Source organism: Narcine bancroftii, unplaced genomic scaffold (assembly GCF_036971445.1).
Source record: "Narcine bancroftii isolate sNarBan1 unplaced genomic scaffold, sNarBan1.hap1 Scaffold_113, whole genome shotgun sequence".
NCBI lineage: Eukaryota > Metazoa > Chordata > Chondrichthyes > Torpediniformes > Narcinidae > Narcine > Narcine bancroftii.
The window spans coordinates 860,830-881,482 of NW_027211848.1; the positions used below are offsets into that span (position 1 = coordinate 860,830).

A 20,653-nucleotide genomic window follows, 5' to 3' on the forward strand; every position below is an offset into this window, starting at 1 on the left:
TTCCAGATGCAGGATGTGGAGTGGTCGGCCTGCCAGATGCCAGATGTGGCATTGTCCACCCACTTGATACCAGATATTGACTAGTCTGCCTGAGGGATGCCAGATGTGGACTGGTCTGCCAGCGAGATGCCGCATTTAGAATTGACTACCTGCCAAATGCTGGATGTGGAATGGTCTGCCTGTAAGATGCTGAATCTGGTATCATCTTATTGCCATTTGCTGGAATTGGACTGCTCTGCCTAACAGATGATGGATGTGGAATTGTCCACCTGGAAGATGCTGGATGTGGAATGTTCCTCTGACACATTCCGGATGTGGAATGGTACATCTGCCAGAAGCCGGAGGTGGAATGTTCCTCATGTGAGACTCTGGATGTACAATATAATTCGTGCCAGATGCCAGATGTGGAATTGTATGCTTGCCAGATCCCTGAGGTGGAATTGTCCACCTGCAAAAGCCCAAATGTGGAATGGTCTGCCTGCCAGATGCCAGATGTGGAATGGTCCACCTGCCAGATGCCAGATGTGGAATGGTGCACCTGCCAGATGCCAGAGGTAGAATAGTCCTTCTGTGAGAATCCAGATGTGGAATGGACTTCATGACAGATGCTGGATGTGTAATGGTACAGCGGCGAGATGCCAGAGTAGAATGATCTTCTGGACTGATGCCGCATGTGGAATGAAATTCGTGGCAGACGCCAGATGTGAAATGGTATGCTTGTCAGTTGCAGCATGTGGAATGGTCCTCTGCCAGATTCTGGATATGGAATGGTCTGCCTGGCTGATGCTGGAGTGGAATAGACCACCTGCCAGTTGCAGGATGGGGAATGGTTTGCTGCCAGATGCCAGATGTAGAATGGTTTTTTTTTCCAGATGCAGGATGTGGAGTGGTCGGCCTGCCAGATGCCAGATGTGGCATTGTCCACCCACTTGATACCAGATATTGACTAGTCTGCCTGAGGGATGCCAGATGTGGACTGGTCTGCCAGCGAGATGCCGCATTTAGAATTGACTACCTGCCAAATGCTGGATGTGGAATGGTTAGCCTGTAAGATGCTGAATCTGGTATCATCTTATTGCCATTTGCTGGAATTGGACTGCTCTGCCTAACAGATGATGGATGTGGAATTGTCCACCTGGAAGATGCTGGATGTGGAATGTTCCTCTGACACATTCCGGATGTGGAATGGTACATCTGCCAGAAGCCGGAGGTGGAATGTTCCTCATGTGAGACTCTGGATGTACAATATAATTCGTGCCAGATGCCAGATGTGGAATTGTATGCTTGCCAGATCCCTGAGGTGGAATTGTCCACCTGCAAAAGCCCAAATGTGGAATGGTCTGCCTGCCAGATGCCAGATGTGGAATGGTCCACCTGCCAGATGCCAGATGTGGAATGGTGCACCTGCCAGATGCCAGAGGTAGAATAGTCCTTCTGTGAGAATCCAGATGTGGAATGGACTTCATGACAGATGCTGGATGTGTAATGGTACAGCGGCGAGATGCCAGAGTAGAATGATCTTCTGGACTGATGCCGCATGTGGAATGAAATTCGTGGCAGACGCCAGATGTGAAATGGTATGCTTGTCAGTTGCAGGATGTGGAATGGTCCTCTGCCAGATTCTGGATATGGAATGGTCTGCCTGGCTGATGCTGGAGTGGAATAGACCACCTGCCAGTTGCAGGATGGGGAATGGTTTGCTGCCAGATGCCAGATGTAGAATGTTTTTTTTTTCCAGATGCAGGATGTGGAGTGGTCGGCCTGCCAGATGCCAGATGTGGCATTGTCCACCCACTTGATACCAGATATTGACTAGTCTGCCTGAGGGATGCCAGATGTGGACTGGTCTGCCAGCGAGATGCCGCATTTAGAATTGACTACATGCCAAATGCTGGATGTGGAATGGTCTGCCTGTAAGATGCTGAATCTGGTATCATCTTATTGCCATTTGCTGGAATTGGACTGCTCTGCCTAACAGATGATGGATGTGGAATTGTCCACCTGGAAGATGCTGGATGTGGAATGTTCCTCTGACACATTCCGGATGTGGAATGGTACATCTGCCAGAAGCCGGAGGTGGAATGTTCGTCATGTGAGACTCTGGATGTGCAATATAATTCGTGCCAGATGCCAGATGTGGAATTGTATGCTTGCCAGATCCCTGAGGTGGAATTGTCCACCTGCAAAAGCCCAAATGTGGAATGGTCTGCCTGCCAGATGCCAGATGTGGAATGGTCCACCTGCCAGATGCCAGATGTGGAATGGTGCACCTGCCAGATGCCAGAGGTAGAATAGTCCTTCTGTGAGAATCCGGATGTGGAATGGACTTCATGACAGATGCTGGATGTGTAATGGTACAGCGGCGAGATGCCAGAGTAGAATGATCTTCTGGACAGATACCGGATGTGGAATGGAATTCGTGCCAGATGCCAGATGTGAAATTGTACAGCGCCGAGTTTACATTGTGGGATTCACTCACCTAAAAAGGTTACACTGAGGAATTCACTAACATAACATTTTCAATATCGATTTTAGCAAAATTACAAGGTTACACTGTGAAACTCAGACAAATAACAAGTTTACATGGTGGGAATCTCTCACACAACAAGGTCAAACTTTGGGACTCACATAATAAGGTCACACTGTGTAAGTGACTCCCATAACAAGTTTATTCCGTGGGACTCACTCACCTAAAAAGGTTACACTGAGGTACTCATTAACATCACATTTTCAATATCGAATTTAGCAAAATTAAAAGGTAACACTGTGAAACTCAGACACATAACAAGTTTACATGGTGGGACTATCACACATAACAATGTCACACTGTCAAACTCACTCTATACCAATGTTACACTCTGAGGCCCACTAACTAGACAGGCTGACACTGTGGAATTCACTTCCATAACATCGTCACACTTTGAAACTCTCTCATATTACAAGGTCAAATGGTGAGACTCACTCACACTGTGGAACACACTCACCTAAAAAAGTTGCACTGAGGAACTCACTAACATAACATTTTCAATACTGAATTTAGCAAAATTACAAGGTTACACTGTGAAATTCACCCACATAACAAATTTACACCTTGGGAATCTCACACATAAAATGTCACACTGTCGAACGCACTCCATACCAATGTTACACCCTGAGACTCACTAAGTAGAAAGGTTGACACTGTGGAAATCACTTCCATAACAATGTCACACTTTCAAACTCACTGACATTACAAGTTTACTCTGTGGGAATTTCTCACATAATAAGGTCAATTTGTGGGACTCACATAATAAGGTCACACTGTGAAAATTACTCACATAACAAATTTACACTGTGGAACTCTCCAAAATAACACGGTTACACTGTGGAACACACTCACCTAAACATGTTTCATTGAGGAACTCACTAACATAACATGTTCAATATCGAATTTAGCAAAATTACAAGGTAACACTGTGAAACTCACCCACATAACAAGTTTACACTGTGGGAATCTCACACATAACAATGTCACACAGTTATACTCACTCTATACCAATGTTACACTCTGAGGCTCACTAACTAGACAGGTTGACACTGTGGAACTCACTCACATAACAAATTTATACTGTCAATCGCCGGATGTGGATTTGTTTGCAGCCAAATGCCAGATGTGGAATGTTCTGCCTGTAAGATGCTGAATCTGGTATCATCTTCCTGCCATTTGCTGGACATGGACTGCTCAGCCTAACAGATGCCAGATGTGGAATTGTCCATCTGGTAGATGCTGGATGTGGAATGTTCCTCTGACACATTCCGGATGTGTAATGGTTAATCTGACAGATGGTCCTCATGTGAGAATGTGGTAGTACAATATAATTCATGCTAGTTGCTAGATGTGGAATTGTGCACCTGCAAGATGTCGGAGGTATAATTGTCCACCTGCGAGAAGCCAGATGTTGAATTGTACACCTGCCAGATGCCGGAGGTGGAATGGCCCTTCTGTGAGAATCCGGATGTGGAATGGACTTTGTACCAGATGCCGGACGTGTAATGGTACAGCGGCGAGATGCCGGATGTAGAATGATCTTCTGGACAGATGCCGGATGTGGAATGAAATTCGTGCCAGATGCCAGATGTGAAATGGTATGCTTGTCAGTTGCAGGATGTGGAATGGTCCTCTGCCAGATGCTGGATATGGAATGGTCTGCCTGGCTGATGCTGGAGTGGAATAGACCACCTGCCAGTTGCACGATGCGGAATGGTTTGCTGCCAGATGCCAGATGTGGTATGGTTTTTTTTTCCCAGATGCAGGATGTGGAGTGGTCGGCCTGCCAGATGCCAGATCTAGCATTGTCCACACACTTGATGCCAGTTATTGACTAGTCTGCCTGATAGATGCCAGATGTGGATGGTCTGCCAGCCAGATGCCTCATTTAGATTTGACTACCTGCCAGATGCTGGATTTGGAATGGTCTGCCTGTAAGATGCTGAATCTGGTATCATCTTCCTGCCATTTGCTGGAATTGGACTGCTCAGCCTAATAGATGATGGATGTGGAATTGTCTACCTGGAAGATGCTGGATGTGGAATGTTCCTCTGACACATTCCGGATGTGGAATGGTACATCTGCCAGATGACGGAGGTGGAATGTTCCACACGTGAGACTCTGGATGTACAATATAATTCGTGCCAGATGCCAGATGTGGAATTGTATGCTTGCCGGATCCCGGAGGTGGAATTGTCCACCTGCAAAAGCCCAAATCTGGAATGGTCTGCCTGCCAGCTGCCAGATGTGGAATGGTCCACCTGCCAGATGCCAGATGTGGAATGGTCCACCTGCCAGATGCCGGAGGTGGAATGGTCCTTCTGTGAGAATCCGGATGTGAAATGGACTTCATGACAGATGCTGGATGTGTAAAGGTACAGCGGCGAGATGCCAGAGTAGAATGATCTTCTGGACAGATACCGGATGTGGAATGGAATTCGTGCCAGATGCCAGATGTGAAATGCTACAGTGGCGAGTTTACAGTGTGCGACTCACTCACCTAAAAAGGTTACACTGAGGAATTCGCTAACATTACATTTTCAATGTCGAATTTAGCGAAATACAAGGAAACACTGTGAAACTCACACACATAACGAGTTTACACGGTGGGCATTGCACATATAACAATGTCACACTGTCGAACACACTCTATACCAATGTTAGACCCTGAGACTCACAAAGTAGAAAGGTTGACACTATGGAAATCACTTCGATAACAATGTCACACTTTCAAACTCACTCACATAACAAGTTTACACTCTGGGAATCTCTCACATAATAAGGTCAATTTGTGGGACTCACATAATAAGGTCACACTGTGTAAATTACTCACACAACAAATTTACACTGTGGGACTCACTAACATAACTTTTTCAATATCGAATTTAGCAAAATTACAAGGTTACACTGTGAAACTCAGACACATAACAAGTTTGCATGGTGGGAATCACTCACAATAAGGTCACACTGTGTAAATGATTCACAAATCAAGTTAACACTGTGGGACTCACTTACATGAAGTTTACAATATGGGATTCCCTAAGTGAACAAAATTGGACTGTGAAACTCTCTCACATGACAAATTTACAGTGTGGAACTGAATCACATAACACGGTTACACTGTGGAACTCACTCACATAACAAGGTTATACTGTGGAACTCACTCACCTAAAAAGGTTACACTGAAGAACTCACTAACATCACATTTTCAATGTCGAATTTTGCGAAATTACAAGGTTACACTGTGAAAATCAGACACATAACAAGTTTACATGGTGGGAATCACTCACATAACAAGCTCACACTATGTAAATTACTCACAGAATTTTACACTGTGGGACACACTAACATATAGTTTGGAAAAATGGTTACACTAAGTAAACAAAATTATACTGTGCAACTCTCTCATATGACAAGTTTACACTGTGGAACTCACTCACATAACAAATTTATACTGTCAATCGCCGGATGTGGATTTGTTTGCTGCCAAATGCCAGATGTGGAATGGTACTCCTGCCAGATACTGAATGTGGAGTGGTTGGCCTGCCAGATGCCAGATTTGGACTGGTCTGCCAGTGAGATGCCGGATTTAGAATTGACTACCTGCCAGATGCTAGATGTGGAATGGTCTGCCAGTAAGATGCTGAATCTGGTATCATCTTCCTGCCATTTACTGGACATGGACTGCTCAGCCTAACAGATGATGGATGTGGAATTGTCCATCTGGAAGATGCTGGATGTGGAATGTTCCTCTGACATATTCCGGATGTGGAATGGTACATCTGCCAGATGGTCCTCATGTGAGAATGTGGATGTACAATATAATTCGTGCCAGATGCTAGATGTGGAATTGTCCACCTGCAAGATGTCGGAGGTATAATTGTCCACCTGCGAGACGCCAGATGTGGAATGTTCCACCTGCGAGATGCCGAAGGTGGAATGGTCCTTCTGTGAGAATCCGGATGTGGAATGGACTTTGTACCAGATGCCGGACGTGTAAAGGTACAGCGGCGAGATGCCGGATGTAGAATGATCTTTTGGACGGATGCCGGATATGGAATGAAATTCGTGCCAGATGCCGGATGTGAAATGGTATGCTTGTCAGTTGCAGGATGTGGAATGGTCCTCTGCCAGATGCTGGATATGGAATGGTCTGCCTGGCTGATGCTGGAGTGTGATAGACCACCTGCCAGTTGCAGGATGGGGAATGGTTTGCTGCCAGATGCCAGATGTAGAATGGTTTTCTTTTTTTTGCCAGATGCACGATGTGGAGTGGTCAGCCTGCCAGATGCCAGATGTGGCATTGCCCACCCACTTGATACCAGATATTGACTAGTCTGCCTGATAGATGCCAGATGTGGACTGGGCTGCCAGCGAGATGTCGCATTTAGAATTGACTACCTGCCAGATGCTGGATGTGGAATGGTCTGCCTGTAAGATGCTGAATCTGGTATCATCTACCTGCCATTTGCTTGAATTGGACTGCTCAGCCTAACAGATGATGGATGTGGAATTGTCCACCTGGAAGATGCTGGATGTGGAATGTTCCTCTGACACATTCCGGATGTGGAATGGTACATATGCCAGATGCCGGAGGTGGAATGTTCCTCATGTGAGACTCTGGATGTACAATATAATTCGTGCCAGATGACAAATGTGGAATTGTATGCTTGCCAGATCCCGGAGGTGGAATTGTCCACCTGCAAAAGCCCAAATGTGGCATGGTCTGCCTGCCAGATGCCATATGTGGAATGGTCCACCTGCCAGATGCCAGATGTGGAATGGTCCACCTGCCAGATGCCGGAGGTAGAATGGTCCTTCTGTGAGAATCCGGATGTGGAATGGACTTCATGATAGATGCTGGATGTGTAATGGTACAGCGGCGAGATGCCAGAGTAGAATGATCTTCTGGACAGATACCAGATGTGGAATGGAATTCGTGCCAGATGCCAGATGTGAAATGCTACAGCGGAGAGTTTACAGTGTGGGACTCACTCACCTAAAAAGGTTACACTGAGGAATTCACTAACATATCATTTTCAATGTCGAATTTAGCGAAATACAAGGTAACACTGTGAAACTCACACACATAACAAGTTTACACGGTGGGAATCTCACATATAACAATGTCACACTGTCGAACACACTCCATACCAATGTTACACCCTGATACTCACTAAGTAGAAAGGTTGACACTATGGAAATCACTTCGATAACAATGTTACACTTTCAAACTCACTCACATAACAAGTTTGCACTATGGGAATCTCTCACATAATAAGGTGAATTTGTGGGACGCACATAATAAGGTCACACTGTGTAAGTGACTCCCATAACAAGTTTATACCGTGGGACTCACTCACCTAAAAAGGTTACACTGAGGAACTCATTAACATCACATTTTCAAAATCGAATTTAGCGAAATTAAAAGGTAACACTGTGAAACTCAGATACATAACAAGTTTACATGGTGGGACTCTCACACATAACAATGTCACACTGTCAAACTCACTCTATACCAATGTTACACTCTGAGGCCCACTAACTAGACAGGTTGACACTGTGGAATTCACTTCCATAACAATGTCACACTTTCAAACTCACTGACACTACAAGGTCAAATGGTGAGTCTCACTCACACTGTTGAACACACTCACCTAAAAAAGTTGCACTGAGGAACTCACTAACATAACATTTTCAATACTGAATTTAGCAAAATTACAAGGTTACACCGTGAAACTCACCCACATAATAAATTTACACCTTGGGAATCTCACACATAAAATGTCACACTGTCGAACACACTCCATACCAATGTTACACCCTGAGACTCACTAAGGTTACACTGTGGAAATCTCTTCCATAACAATGTCACACTTTCAAACTCACTGACATTACAAGTTTACTCTGTGGGAATTTCTCACATAATAAGGTCAATTTGTGGGACGCACATAATAAGGTCACACTGTGAAAATTACTCACATAACAAATTTACACTGTGGGACTCACTAACATAAAGTTTACAATATGGGATGCCCTAAGTACCCAAAATTATACTGTGGAACTCTCCAAAATAACACGGTTACACTGTGGAACACACTCACCTAAACATGTTTCATTGAGGAACTCACTAACATAACATGTTCAATATCGAATTTAGCAAAATTACAAGGTTACACTGTGAAACTCAGACAAATAACAAGTTTACATGGTGGGAATCGCTCACAAAACAAGGTCACACTGTGTAAATTACTCACACAACATGTTTACACTGTGGGACACACTAACATATAGTTTAGAATATGGGTTTCACTAACTAAACAAGATTATACTGTGGAACTCACTCACATGACGTTTACACTGTGGAACTCACTCACATAACACGGTTATACTGTGGAACTCACTCACCTAAATAGGTTACACTGAAGATCTCACTAACATAACATTTTCAGTATCGAATTTAGCGAAGTTAAAAGGTAACACTGTGAAACTCACTTACTACATAACAAGTTTACATGGTGGGAATCTAACACATAACAATGTCACACTGTCAAACTCACTCTATGCCATTGTTACACTCTGAGGCTCAGTAACTAGACGGGTTGACACAGTGGAATTCACTTCCATTACAACATCACACTTTGAAACTCATATATTACAAGCTCAAATGGTGGGACTCACTCACACTGTGGAACACACTCACCTAAAAAATTTGCACTGAGGAACTCACTAATATAACTTTTATAATATCGAATTTAGCAAAATTACAAGGTTACACTGTGAAACTCAGACACATAACAAGTTTACATGGTGGGAATCACTCACAAAACAAGGTCACACTGTATAATTTACTCACACAACAAGTTTACACTGTGGGACGTACTAACATAAAACATAACAACTACAGCACGGAAACAGGCCATTAGGCCCTTCTAGTCCGCACCGAACCAAACACCCCTTTCTAGTCCCACCTCCCTGCACAATGCCCATAACCCTCCATCTTCTTCTCATCCATATACCTGTCCAACCTTTTCTTAAATAATACAATTGACTCCTCCGCCACTATTTCTCCCGGAAGATCATTCCACACAGCTACCACTCTCTGAGTAAAGAAGTTCCCCCTCATGTTACCTCTAAACCTCTGCCCCTTAATTCTTAACTCATGTCCTCTTGTTTTAATCTTTCCTCCTCTTAACGGATATAGTCTATCCACATCCACTCTGTCTATCCCTTTCATAATCTTAAATACTTCTATCAAATCCCCTCTCAACCTTCTACACTCCAAAAAATAAAGACCTAAATAGTCCAATCTCTCCCTATACTCTAGATGCTTAAACCCAGGTAACATTCTGGTAAACCTTCTCTGCACTCTCTCCACTCTGTTTATATCCTTCCTATAATTAGGCGACCAGAACTGCACACAGAACTCCAAATTAGGCCGCACCAACGTCTTATACAATCTCAACATCACCTCCCAACTCCTATATTCCATGCAATGATTGATAAATACCAGCATACTAAAAGCCTTCTTCACCACCCTATTCACGTGAGTTTCTACCTTCAGGGAACGATGTACCGTTACTCCTAAATCTTTCTGCTCTTCTGTATTCCTCAATGTTCTCCCATTTACCACGTATGTCCTATTCTGATTCTTCTTACCAAAATGAAGCACCTCACACTTATCAGCATTAAATTCCATCTGCCATTTTTCAGCCCACTTTTCTAAGCAGCCCAAATCCCTCTGCAATCCTTGAAAACCTTCTTCATTATCCACTATTCCACCTATCTTAGTATCGTCTGCATATTTACTAATCCAATTTACCACCCCATCATCTAGATCATTATTGTATATAACGAACAACAATGGGCCCAATACAGATCCTTGAGGCACACCACTGGTCACCGGCCTCCAACCTGACAGACAATTATCCACTACCACTCTCTGGCCTCTCCCTTTCAGCCAATGTTCAATCCATTTGACTATCTTAAAATTTATACCTAAAGACTGCACCTTCCTAACTAACCTTCCATGTGGTACCTTATCGAAGGCCTTACTGAAGTCCATATAGACAACATCCACTGCGCTACCCTCATCCACATTCCTAGTCACCTCTTCAAAAAATTCAATCAGATTGGTCAAACATGACCTTCCTCCCACAAATCCATGTTGAGTGCTCCTGATCAGACCCTATCTATCCAGATGTTTATAAGTACTATCTCTAAGAATTTTCTCCATTAATTTCCAATTGAATCCCATGTTATGTGACCCAGTGAAAATTCTGCCTTGAAAGGACCACAGCTTCCTAATTTTAAAAAAATTGTTATCGAGCAGCTCAAATGAGATATCTTGCTTCTTACTTTGAAAGGGAAAAATTACCATAAAATAAGAGAGAGAAAAGTAGAAGAATTTATATACAAGTGGGAATTGAAATTAATGGTTGGTGGTAGAGATACACCATTTTTGAAACATATATGGAATAAAATAAATGATGAATTTGGTGTAAGTGGATGTACATCACCCAGAATAACTTTGATTTAAAATCCTCGGATCATTTTCAAAGGAGCATCAATTTCTGGATATCTAGTTTTGTAAGGGGATTATGAATGTTGAAGATTGTTATGAAAGGGGCCAATTAATGTCCTTTGAGCAACTGAGAAATAAATATCATATAACTCATAGCAATCTTTTTTGGTATTTCCAATGAAGAGCATATTTGAAGGATAAGTTAGGAACAACCATGTTGTACTGAAATAGAGATTCCTTACAAAGAGGAATTGTTAAAAAATTTACTTCCATGATGTCCTCTTTATTACAAGTAGGAACTTTTAAATGAGGAATTCTTAAGTCGAGACAAAGGTGGGAAATGGATCTGAACATTGTAATCGATTGGCAAATATGGGTAGATCCATATAAGGATCTCAATGTAAGATATAAATTAGTTCAGTATAATTATTTTTACATCAGTCATGTAGCAGATGTCAGCAAGGATTTTATCTGAAAGCTGCACCTGGAGTCAGGTGACTCAAGCAGTTGGATTTGAAAAGCTCTACAAGAAGCTGATTTGGCAAGAGATCACATGATATTGGGGAGTTGTATTAATTTTCTTCAACTCAGCATTTTGGATCCATTGACCAGAGTTCCACACTGCAGCAGTGAGGAAGGAATTCACAACTGGTTTTTCTTCTACAGTTACTTCTTACACTAGAGAAATTGAATAGAATAAAATCAGAATTATCAAATCAATGTTTTTCTTGCATTCAATTTAGCTTTGTCCTAATGCAAGATCTTTTTGGGGAGAATTACAAATTTTTTGGAACAAGTTACAGGAGTTATTTTTTCGCAAAATTCAACCTTAATTTTATTGGGAAATATTGAAGGAACAAGGCCCAAATTAAAACTATTAATATATCAATTGAAATTTGTTAAATAAGTGTTAGCGGAGATGAGGAAATATATTGCACTTATTTGGAAATCAGATATATTTTTTGGGATGCCAAGATGACATGCAAAAATTTAAAGTTATATTCCTTTTGAAAAAAATTACATATAGCTTGAGAAATATATACTCTATGCTTTTGCAAATTTGACACCTGAATATTCAAATATTAGGCTTCAATTTGTAATAATGCTCTTTCCGTCCTTCTACACATGCGAGATTCTCCTCTAAGTTGTAACATTTTTATTTAGATGTGTTAGATTTCCTCACCACCACGATCTCTGGGGAAGCGGAGGTCTAACACAGGGCATCAGAAAACAGGAAGACCACACACCATCAACAACTGAGAAGCAGAGGATTCAATCCAATGGTCAAGGTCCATGGAAGCAGACCATTGAGGGTTTCTGCAGCTGAAGGTCCCACATAGGTGACAGGCTGTTGGTAATTTGAGGAGAGGAACCCACGCAGGCTTTGAGCTTCTGGAAAAAGCAGTCATGGGACTCACATTAGGTCATGGATTGCTAGAGGCTGGTTCCAAACTGGCTAAAAGGGTATCAGGTATCAGACGGGATACTATTGGATGTTAAATGGTTCCTAATCATGTCAGAGGTTAAAAACAGGAGCTCACATTGCCAATGACTTGGATTGGTCTGTGAGCATTGAAAGAGAATCCACAAACCCTCAGTGTCTTGGCCCAGGGTTCAGGGTGGAGGTTGGGGGGAGAAGACGACTCTTGCTTCTTTCTCTGAGTGCAAGAGGCATTTCAGGCAATTTCTGCCAATGGCGAATCTGTCTGCCTCTCAGCAGGAAAAAAGCAATTTTGTCTGATATGACACCTTTTAATTACATGACAGTAAATTGTCTTCTGAAATAGAGAGGTTCAAGTTTCAAACTATTACACACTCCACTCACCAGAGTGTGAGAGATGGGAAAATTGATCTAAAATTATGAACATGGAAGAAACTAAAGTTCATCAGTAAATGGCTGTAACCAGTTCAAACAGGATGAGCTTGGGGCTTAGGATGCAGGAAAGCAGAGTCAGCACGATTAACATAAGAATCTTCTAGTCTTTGTGACAAGACCATAAGACTAAGATAAGGAGTGGTAAGGTACAATAGAATGTAGGAAGTTGAGGTAGTCTGGATCAGATAAGGGTCTCCTAGCCCTGGACAGAAGTACCAAGTCATACATTTCTAATTAGCTAACCATACACAGATTTATACATATGAAATTAGCCAACCCTAGATAGAATGAGTCAACTCTGCATATCAAGAGACTGTAGCCCAGAGAATCAGGAAGGTGTGAATAAGGACAATGACATGATGGGGCACCCACAGGATACCCCCTGGTCCTCCAAGTGTACTGAAACTGCACGTAGGCAGGAAGGATTGCCTATGCCAAACCCATCCAGGGGGCAGAAGAATGTAAGGGGGAGGGCACTCTGATACTGAAATTGACTGTATAAAAGTTGGGTGAGCCCCAGTGTATGTGTGTATTCCCAGGGTAAGGGGAAGCACCCAACTTTGCATTGTTGTAGTAATAAATGTTCTTTGTTCTCAATTTTTGTCTCGAGCAATTTCTTTAAAGGTACTTTAATTTCTAACAAATGGGGGCTCGTCCGGGATCACACTCCCTCCACTGACAGAGTGCCCCGACGACGAGAGTAGGTGCACCCCGGCTGATTCAGCTGGACTCACGGGCGACGGGTGGCTGGTCAGTGGAAGAAGCGAGTGATATCCGAGAAGAGGCATTGAGAACAAACGATGGAAGGAAGCGCACTAGAGCAGTACTACTAGAACTCGGTAAGAGTATTTTACTTGTTTATAAGCATGGGAATAATGGGTAGCAAAGAGGAGAGTCCTGGTACAGGATGTGAACACCAGATAGCTACGTACAGCCTGCTTGGGTTGATGTTATCTGAGTGGGGCACAGGAAAGACCCGTGGTAAAGAGAAACTGACGATGGTCAGGTATTGTTGTATTGAATGGGTTAAATACCTGGTTAAAGGGAGCTCCGTGTACTGGCCAAAATTCGGATCCGAGGATGAATGGATGTGTAAAGCTTTGAACCTATGGCTCTATCAAAACCAGAAAGACAATGTTGAGAGCAGGGAATATGCAGCCTGCTGGCTCAAGGGATCCATTGAACAGCTGGTTTTGAATGAGAAAGAATTCAGGGATAAGAGAGAGGAGGAACCTCTTGTCCCTGAATCACAGGGTTGGGATGTGTTACATTCCCTCCCTCCACCCTATGTTCCTCCTATGTCAGCTCCTATCTTTCCTTCCCCTCCTATGACCTACCCTTCTGCACCTTCCCCACCTCCCCCACCACTAGAGAAGAGAGAAGAGAGCAGGAGTGGTATGATAACTTGCTCACAAAGCACTCGATTACCACCTCTGTTGGCAGGAGAGAGAGGTAACTTTAATTCAGAACAGCGTGAGACTCTTCAGGAAGAAAGGGCAGAACCCTTTGATTCATTTCCCAGGGAGCAGGAACCCAGACCTAATAAGCCAGAAACCAATTGGATGAGACCACGGCGGGAAGTTCCCATGGGAGAGGGTCTCGGTTTCGTAAATGTGCCCCTGACCAGTACTGAAGTGCGTAACTTTAAGAAAGAACTGACCTCCCTGATAGAAGATCCCCAGGGATGTGCCGAACAGTTAGACCAATTTTTGGGACCAAATATATATACAATATGGGGGTCTCGACATAGAATCCCCAGCAGGGGAACAATTGGTACTAACAGGTTTTGTTACCAACTCAGCCCCAGACATTAGGAGAAAATTACAAAAGACAGAAAATTGGCATGAGCAGGGAATAACCCAGCTTCTACAGATCACACAAAAAGCATTTGTCCAGACATCTGAGGATAAGCAGAAAGCAAAGGCTAACATTTTGATGCAAGCAGTTAAAGGAATAGTAGATGAGTAACATGGAAAAGGCAGGGACTGTGTGCCAGCTCCTGAATGTTGGGAGAAGCGTCGGGAGTGGGAGAGAAGAGACCAGAGATAATTTCATAAATCACGACTTCCCACTTCAGTCACTGACCAATATTGATTAAAATTCATGCTAAAAATTAAATGTCATAAATGATCGTTTTTCAATACTGTAGAATTAGCGAATTTAACTACCAGTTAATTCCAATTTATGAAATAAATTGTATTCAAATGTGATTTTGCACAGGGAGTACCTGAGAGTTGAGTGATGTTATAACATTTGCAGGGAGAAATGTTTGCGCAAATAGGGTGAGTTCTATACATCTTAACTTTAAGTGTATGTGAGATAAAGAAAGGATCTGATGTGTAAAGTGGCTGGATCAGCCAGTTGAAGGGGGAGTGTGCATGTCCCTTTAAGTGCACTGTGGCACTTGAAATTGAGGCTTCAGGCTCTTGTCTTGCAGTTAGAGGTATTTCTTCTACACATTCAGCAGTCAAGGTCCGTGATTTGAAAGATCACCCACCTCTGGAGAATAAAGATACCTCTGGGGATTCCTATGGGGATTCCTATAAGTTTAATCATTCATTTCTCTGGTGCATTTTCCTCCGGAGTGAAATTAATGCCTCGGCACAATTTCTCTGTATTGCCGCTGTTATTTAATTCATGATAACTTTCCCCCATTCATCAGGTTTATATTTAAATCCGGTAGTGCGGAAGTTACATTGTAAATAATCACGGAGGTAAACCCTGCGCAACTGGATTCAGCTTTTTTTTTCTTTGGCTTGGCTTCGCGGACGAAGATTTATGGAGGGGGTAAAAAGTCCACGTCAGCTGCAGGCTCGTTTGTGGCTGACAAGTCCGATGCGGGACAGGCAGACACGATTGCAGCGGTTGCAAGGGAAAATTGGTTGGTTGGGGTTGGGTGTTGGGTTTTTCCTCCTTTGCCTTTTGTCAGTGAGGTGGGCTCTGCGGTCTTCTTCAAAGGAGGTTGCTGCCCGCCAAACTGTGAGGCGCCAAGATGCACGGTTTGAGGCGTTATTAGCCCACTGGCGGTGGTCAATGTGGCAGGCACCAAGAGATTTCTTTAGGCAGTCCTTGTACCTTTTCTTTGGTGCACCTCTGTCACGGTGGCCAGTGGAGAGCTCGCCATATAACACGATCTTGGGAAGGCGATGGTCCTCCATTCTGGAGACGTGACCCATCCAGCGCAGCTGGATCTTCAGCAGTGTGGACTCGATGCTGTCGACCTCTGCCATCTCGAGTACTTCAACGTTAGGGGTGTAAGCGCTCCAATGGATGTTGAGGATGGAGCGGAAACAACGCTGGTGGAAGCGTTCTAGGAGCCGTAGGTGGTGCCGGTAGAGGACCCATGATTCGGAGCCGAACAGGAGTGTAGGTATGACAACGGCTCTGTATACGCTTATCTTTATGAGGTTTTTCAGTTGGTTGTTTTTCAAGACTCTTTTGTGTAGTCTTCCAAAGGCGCTATTTGCCTTGGCGAGTCTGTTGTCTATCTCATTGTCGATCCTTGCATCTGATGAAATGGTGCAGCCGAGATAGGTAAACTGGTTGACCGTTTTGAGTTTTGTGTGCCCGATGGAGATGTGGGGGGGCTGGTAGTCATGGTGGGGAGCTGGCTGATGGAGGACCTCAGTTTTCTTCAGGCTGACTTCCAGGCCAAACATTTTGGCAGTTTCCGCAAAGCAGGACGTCAAGCGCTGAAGAGCTGGCTCTGAATGGGCAACTAAAGCGGCATCATCTGCAAAGAGTAGTTCACGGACAAGTTTCTCTTGTGTCTTGGTGTGAGCTTGCAGGCGCCTCAGATTGAAGAGACTGCCATCCGTGCGGTACCGGATGTAAACAGCGTCTTCATTGTTGGGGTCTTTCGTGGCTTGGTTCAGCATCATGCTTAATGGAGAAATAAACCTGCGAACTGGTCTATGGTGCTGTGTGAGTACTGCAATAGGTGGAATATGATTTAAATTGGTGGCATCGTTCAGAACAATTGGGTGCATAAGAATAATAATATCATTAAGAACTCACAGATCTTGTACCAGATGCTATTCAGTACATCTTGACTTAAGGACTGGAGAAATTGGCATGTTAGAATGAGATTGGCATGGCACCAATATTTCTTGATTCAATAATGACTCCACAAGCTCCAGGATTCATGCAGCAGAACTTTTAAGTGGAATATAATAGAAACTAGCCTGTACTTAAATGATTGTGTGTGCAATCTTCATAAGAACATCTTTTAACTTTTTTTGGTGCCTGTTTTACAGACTTTTTTAAATAAGGCCAGCTCCTGTGAGCTGTGGCACAAGGCATTTTACTTAAGGCAGAACTAAAGGTTGAATATGTTTCAAGTTCTCTTGCAGGGGCTCTTGTGCTGCAATGTCTGTTATGTACTCACTCTAACAAATTGGAGGGTTGTGCCCCATACAGACAAGCAGCTCCAACTGCATTTTAATAAGGTCTAACATATTCAAAACCCATGCAAATATGGTTTGTGTTTCATTTTACAATTTTTACACTAATACAAAGGAAAGTCAGATTGTTATTCATTTTATTAAAATCTAGTGATTGGTTATATGTAAAAGCATGGCAAGAGGATCAACTAAAACCTGCCTGGGATGGTCCCTTCTGTGTACTTTTAATTACAGACACCGCAGTAAGAACAAGAGAGAAAGGCTGGACCCACATTCAAAGAATTAAACCAGCTTCTGAACCACAACATCACGACACACAGATTCAACCCTCAACCTGGCGTGCAGTTCCTCATCCTTCAGACCTGAAACTTACACTGCGCCGTGACAAAGTGCTGTAATGTTACATTTATTGTTGTATTTTTTTAACTGTTTATACATTTATTGTTGTATTTTTAACTGTTTATTTTTTTTAACTGTTTATTCATTTATTGGGGTATTGTTTGTTAACTGTTTATGTCACTTCATTACTCGCTATGTTTTAAGTCCCCCTGGAATAGGGGCAGCAGAGGTTACAATTGTGCTCCTTTAGAATGTAGACAGGGCATGGATTTAATGTATAGTCATAGTGGGATATGGGTTAACAAGGGATTCCAATACAGACCAGGGGAACTGAACAGCTTTAGTGGAGTACATCTAATTTGTATCTTAGCCTACACAGGTATTAAAGACAGGAGTTTTGAGGCGATAGCACAAAGGACATGGTGGGACAAAGACAGACAGAATGGTAGTCAGGATTGTACATGTAGCAGAGAGAGAGAGAGTTAATACATATGCTAATGTACACAGACAGGCTGCAACTCACAAGTTCAATGATACATCTGCTAATGTTAGCAGACAAGCTGCAACACACAGTTAAATCACAAGAAACAATCCCCCCCAGCTTGGTCTCTTTTCATCACCCCGTGAAGGGGAGCACCAGTTTCCAACAACGTGAGCTGCTTGACACTTTAATATCAGGCTCCAAACAGCCTTCGGAGATCGGTGGCCCTAGGGTTCGGGGCTGAAGAGGACATCAGATACTAGCCACAATTCAACGGAACCGCCTGACTACTGCTACTCGTTCGCTGCTGAAGGCAGCGTCTCTCACAGACTTCGTCAGGACAATGCTTACAAAAGTCGGGTGGTTAAAAGACACTGCTTCAATGTTTCAACGTGAATCTGCCCATGCCCATGTTCAGACGTGGCAACTTCGGACTGATGTGGGATGGACTAGACTCTTTACTGAGAACTGGAGCCTGATACTTGCAACCCTAATAAGCAGCTGGACTCGCTACTCTGACCTTCATGGTGCTCCCCTACCTAAAGACTTTACACAGGTGTTACATTTCGGTTATTGACCAGCTGGGTAAAACAACACCTTATTAGTATTACTGATCTAAAAGAAAAGTGAGGATTGTGAGAGATGGGAAAATTGATCTAAAATTATGAACATGGAAGAAACTAAAGTCCATCAGTAAATGGCTGTAACCAGTACAAACAGGATAAGCTTGGGGCTTAGGATGCAGGAAAGCAGAGTCAGCACGATTAACATAAGAATCTTCTAGTCTTTGTGATAAGACCATAAGACTAAGATAAGGAATGGTAAGGTACAATAGAATGTAGGAAGTTGAGGTAGTCTGGATCAGATAAGGGTCTCCTAGCCCTGGACAGAAGTACCAAGTCCTACATATCTAATTAGCTAACCTTACACAGATTTATACATGTTAAATTAGCCAACCCTAGACAGGATGAGTCAACTCTGCATATCAAGAGACTGTAGCCCCGAGAATCAGGAAGGTGTGAATAAGGACAATAACATGAAGGGGCACCGACAGGATACCCCCCCTGGTTCTCCAAGTATACTGAAATTGCACGTAGGCAGGCAGGATTGCCTAATGCCAAACCTCTCCAGCAGGAGGCAGAAGAATGTAAGGGGGAGGGTATTCCTATACTGAAATCAACTGTATAAAAGTTGGGTGAGCCCCAGTGTATGTGTGTATTCCCAGGGTAAGGGGAAGCACCCAACTTTGCATTGTTGTAAAATAAATGTTCTTTGTTCTCAATTTTTGTCTCGAGCAATTTCTTTAAAGGTACTTTAATTTCTAACACCCTGGTCCTCCAAGTATACTGAAACTGCACGTAGGCAGGAAGGATTGCCTAATGCCAAACCTCTCCAGCAGGAGGCAGAAGAATGTAAGGGAGAGGGTATTCCTATACTGAAATAAACTGTATAAAAGTTGGGTGAGCCCCAGTGTATGTGTGTATTCCCAGGGTAAGGGGAAGCACCCAACTTTGCATTGTTGTAAAATAAATGTTCTTTGTTCTCAATTTTTGTCTCGAGCAATTTTTTTAAAGGTACTTCTATTTCTAACACTCAGAACACTTTCCATCAACTTGCCCACCACAGACGTCAGACTCACGGGCCTATAATTCCAGGATTACATTTGGACCCTTTCTTAAACAGCGGAACCACACATGGAGTAATTCATGTTCTGTTCTGGGATTTTAAATAAATATTAAGAAAGAGAGAAAGTGTTCAGCCTGGACTAGAAGGGCCAGGCTGCCTGCTTCAGTGTGTCATTGTGAGATGGTTCTAGGAATGGTGCATCTTTGAATATCTGTACCATGTCTAAAGTCTAGTAACTTGTCGTGTAGAACTGTAAGGTCAGGCAGCTTTTACACCTTAAAAGGAGATTTTCTTTGGGGGTTTCCTCAACTTATAATCATATAATTAATAATAGATCAACATCAGGCAGCTTTTACACCTTAAAAGGAGATTTTCTTTGGGTTTTCATTGGTTGGTTTGAGTGACATCACAATCCCCATTCACTATATAAACATCATGCAGTGGGCAAGTGATCGGATTATCTGATTGATTTTCAGCTATATTCAACGACTCTCGCATCTAATTATGCTTCAAAAAAATAAAATTACCCCAATATATTTCCCATCTCACCACCCCACTAGAAAAATGGATACGATAATAGAAGAAGACGACGAAGATTTCACAATCGTCCTGAAAGACTCAGGGAGTTCAGGTCACTGTCACCCCAGAGAACATCCAGTTCGCATTGCATGGGAGGAGGATACGCCGATAAGACCATGGCGGATCCTCCTTAGAAACATCTTGAACCGGGTGGCAGTGACCTGGAGAATGTGCTGCTGTCTTCAATGAAGAACCATCCTTGGGCATCTCCAATGCCCCATCCTTGGGCATCTCCATCGCCTGTCCGAGAACATCAACATTATGGTGCCCATCATCTCTGCATAGAAAGTGTATAATT

The 20,653-nt window shown here is 43.1% G+C and overlaps 1 long non-coding RNA gene across 1 annotated transcript in view; it reads left to right on the forward strand.

Moving 5' to 3' along the window:
* LOC138750288 (uncharacterized) overlaps positions 1-19,633 on the forward strand; it is a 198,888-nt gene extending 179,255 nt beyond the window's left edge. Inside the window, exon 4 of the long non-coding RNA XR_011349231.1 lies at positions 17,565-19,633. This is a non-coding gene — a long non-coding RNA (uncharacterized lncRNA). The remainder of the gene's footprint in view (positions 1-17,564) is intronic.
* Positions 19,634-20,653: the final 1,020 nt, after the last annotated feature.